This window comes from Triticum dicoccoides, chromosome 6B (genome assembly GCF_002162155.2).
Source record: "Triticum dicoccoides isolate Atlit2015 ecotype Zavitan chromosome 6B, WEW_v2.0, whole genome shotgun sequence".
NCBI lineage: Eukaryota > Viridiplantae > Streptophyta > Magnoliopsida > Poales > Poaceae > Triticum > Triticum dicoccoides.
In genome coordinates this window covers 492,468,384-492,472,618 of record NC_041391.1, presented here as the reverse complement: position 1 = coordinate 492,472,618, position 4,235 = coordinate 492,468,384, and positions in this window count along the sequence as shown.

The following is a 4,235-nucleotide window of genomic DNA, read 5'->3' as shown; positions in this document are numbered from 1 at the left end:
GGGCTGCTTCGCCACACACTGGATTATAGATCCACAAAAACAAGCATACATATAGGGAGTATTGAGTAATATGCATGTTATGAATAAGGAATTTGGTTTTACAAGTAAAACTTAGAACTTACGGTTCTTGCGAACATGCATTTTGATAGAAACAGCAAACTAAACATCAGTAAATGATAGGGACTATGAGAAAAGTAAACAACAGTTGAGGATAAAGGCTTTAGAAGGACTGACTTACATTAACAGTTAACACCGGCTTTATAATGCCCTTCTCCATGTCAAGGGAAGGATAACTCAAGAATTTCAGCACAAAATCTTCTTCATAAGCATTGCATGTACTCTACATTTTGTAGAGAGTAATTATAGATATGATAATACTGTATGGGATAAAGGATAGTGAAGATAAGATGCAGATTGATGCTACATAATCAACTACCAATCCCTGAAGTACAAGCATTACAGGACAAAATGTACTGACAAGAGCAATGGGCTACACTTCTGCACTGGCATTGTCTGTGTATTCTACGTTTTGGTAAGATTAAATATAGATCTAATCTTTTTTAGTAAATGGTGGGCGAGGGAGATAAGATGCAGAATGCTACACAACGAACCAATCCCTCTTCCCATAATAAAAGAGTGTTTTGAACACTAGTACTGTAGAAAATGTTCTTATATTATGGGACGGAGGGAGTAGCTGTTAATGTAAGTACGGTGATAGACGATGATCAGTCCTTACAAGAGGACTGTAGAGTTAAACCTCTTCAAAAGCATCGGGTTGATTCTAAATTTATGTAAGAGTCCGTACGGATCTTATAATGTCCACAAAAATGGACGATAACGAGGCTAACATGTGCAGTGATGCTACATAATCAAACTGCTATGAAAGTAAGTATGGTCATATAGGGCAAGAGGTACTCACAAGAGCAATGCAGTGTGCAGTATAGTTGCGAGATTATGTGGTCCCTTGAGAATGAATGTTCTTCTACTAACAGTTTTTGTACAAGTGAGAGGTTAAGGCAAATGCAAAAATGTAGTTCAAATTGTGATGTGATATCAGAGACAGTACCATACGATGCAGACGAGACCAATGTGTAACAAGATTATTCTAGTCATCGTCGGATAAATGTAGCACCGGAGACTATACAGAAATTTCGTTAAGAGGCTTGCCATTGAAGTGCGCCTGCCTCAGGTAGGAACGACACTTCATCAACGAGTGCTTGAAAGGCGCAACCAACCCTTGCTCGTCTTCACAATCCAGTTTGGTCCTCGCCTATTTAAAAGAATGAAATCTTGTATCTTTTGTCAGCAGAAACATATGTAGTAATTACCATGAATAACATTAGTACATTACTTACATGTAAGTTGCGGAGGAAGACTAGAATTTTTTTTGTGTCTACGGTACAATCTTTCCATGAAGGAAAGATGCGCACAAAGTGTTGGGGAACGTAGTAATTTCAAAAAAAATTCTATGCACACGCTAGATCATGGTGTTGCATAGCAACGAGAGGGGAGAGTGTTGTCCACGTACCCTCGTAGACTGAAAGCGGAAGCGTTAGCACAACGTGGTTGATGTAGTCATACGTCTTCACGATCCGACCGATCAAGTACCGAACGCACGACACCTTTGAGTTCAGCACACGTTCAACTCGATGACGTCCCTTGAACTCCGATTCAGCCAAGCTTTGAGGGAGAGTTCCGTCAGCACGACAGTGTGGTGACAATGATGATGTTCTACTGACGCAGGGATTCGCCTAAGCACCACTACGATATTATCGAGGTGGACTATGGTGGAGGGGGGCACCGCACACGGCTAAGCGATCCAAGGGATCAATTGTTGTGTGTCTAGGAGGTGCCTCCCTCCCCGTGTATAAAGGAGTGGAGGAGGGGGAGGGGGCCGGCCACCCTTGGCGCGCCCCATGAGGAGTCCTACTCCCATCGGGAGTAGGACTCCCCCTTCCTTGCTGGAGTAGGAGAGGAGAGGGAAGGAGAGAGAGGTGGAAAGGAAAGGGGGGCGCCGCCCCCCTCCTCGTCCAATTCGGACTGGGGGGAGGGGAGGGGCGCGTGGCTGCCCCTTGGCCGCCTCTCCTCTTCCACCACTTGGGCCCATGATGCCCATTAACCTCCCGAGGGGTTCCTGTAACCCCCCGGTACTCCGGTATATATCCGATAACCCCCGGAACTATTCCGGTGTACGAATATAGTCGTCCAATATATCAATCTTCATGTCTCGACCATTTCGAGACTCCTCGTCATGTCCGTGATCACATCCGGGACTACGAACTTCCTTCGGTGCATCAAAAACACATAAACTCATAATATGACCGTCATCTAACTTTAAGCGTGCGGACCAGACGGGTTCGAGAACTATGTAGACATGACCGAGACACGTCTCTGGTAAATAACCAATAGCGGAACCTAGATGCTCATATTGGCTCCTACATATTCTACGAAGATCTTTATCGGTCAAACCGCATAACAACATACGTTGTTCCCTTTGTCATCGGTATGTTACTTGCCCGAGATTCGATCGTCGGTATCTCAATACCTAGTTCAATCTCGTTACCGACAAGTCTCTTTACTCGTTATGTAATGCATCATCCCGTAACTAACTCATTAGCTACATTGCTTGCAAGGCTTATAGTGATGTGCATTATCGAGAGGGCCCAGAGATACCTCTCCGACAATCGGAGTGACAAATCCTAATCTCAAAATACGTCAACTCAACAAGTACCTTCAGAGACACCTCTAGAGCACCTTTATAATCACCTAGTTACGTTGTGACGTTTGGTAGAACACAAAGTGTTCCTACGGTAAGCGGGAGTTACATAATCTCACAGTCATAGCAACATGTATAAGTCATGAAGAAAGCAATAGCAACATACTAAACGATCAAGTGCTAAGCTAACGGAATGGGTCAAGTCAATCACATCATTCTCCTAATGATGTGATCCCGTTAATCAAATGACAACCCATGTCTATGGTTAGGAAACTTAACCATCTTTGATTCACGAGCTAGTCAAGTAGATGCATACTAGTGACACTATGTTTGTCTATCTATTCACACATGTATTATGTTTCCAGGTAATACAATTCTAGAATGAATAATAAACATTTATCATGATATGAGGTAATAAATAATAACTTTATTATTGCCTCTAGGGCATATTCCTTCAGTCTCCCACTTGCACTAGAATCAATAATCTAGATCACATAGTAATGGTTCTAACACCCATGGAGCCTTGGTGCTGATCATGTTTTACTCGTGGAAGAGGCTTAGTCAACGGGTCTGCAACATTTAGATCCATATGTATCTTGCAATCTGTGTCTCCCACCTGGACTTGGTCCCGGATGGAATTGAAGCGTCTCTTGATGTGCTTGGTTCTCTTGTGAAATCTGGATTCCTTTGCCAAGGCAATTGCACAAGTATTGTCACAAAAGATTTTCATTGGACCCGATGCACTAGGTATGACACCTAGATCGGATATGAACTCCTTCATCCAGACTCCTTCATTTGCTACTTCCGAAGCAGCTATGTACTCTGCTTCACATGTAGATCTTGCCATGACGCTTTGTTTAGAACTGCACCAACTGACAGCTCCACCGTTCAATATAAACACGTATCCGCTTTGTGATTTAGAATCGTCCAGATCAGTGTCAAAGCTTGCATCGAGGTAACCATTTAAGACTAGCTCTTTGTCACCTCCATAAATGAGAAACATATCCTTAGTCCTTTTCAGGTATTTCAGGATGTTCTTGACTGCTGTCCAGTGATCCACTCCTGGATTACTTTGGTACCTCCCTGCTAAACTAATAGCAAGGCACACATCAGGTCTGGCACACAACATTGCATACATGATAGAGCCTATGGCTGAAGCATAGGGAACTTCTTTCATTTTCTCTCTATCTTCTGCAATGGTCGGGCATTGAGTCTGACTCAATTTCACACCTTGTATTGCAGGCAAGAACCCTTTCTTTGCTTGATCCATTTTGAACTTTTTCAAAACTTTGTCAAGGTATGTACTTTGTGAAAGTCCAGTTAATGTCTTGATCTATCTCTATAGATCTTGATGCCCAATATATAAGCAGCTTCACCAAGGTCTTTCATTGAAAAACTTTTATTCAAGTATGCCCAATATATAAGCAGCTTCACCGAGGTCTTTCATTGAAAAACTTTTATTCAAGTATCCTTTTATGCTATCTAGAAATTCTATATCATTTCCAATCAATAATATGTC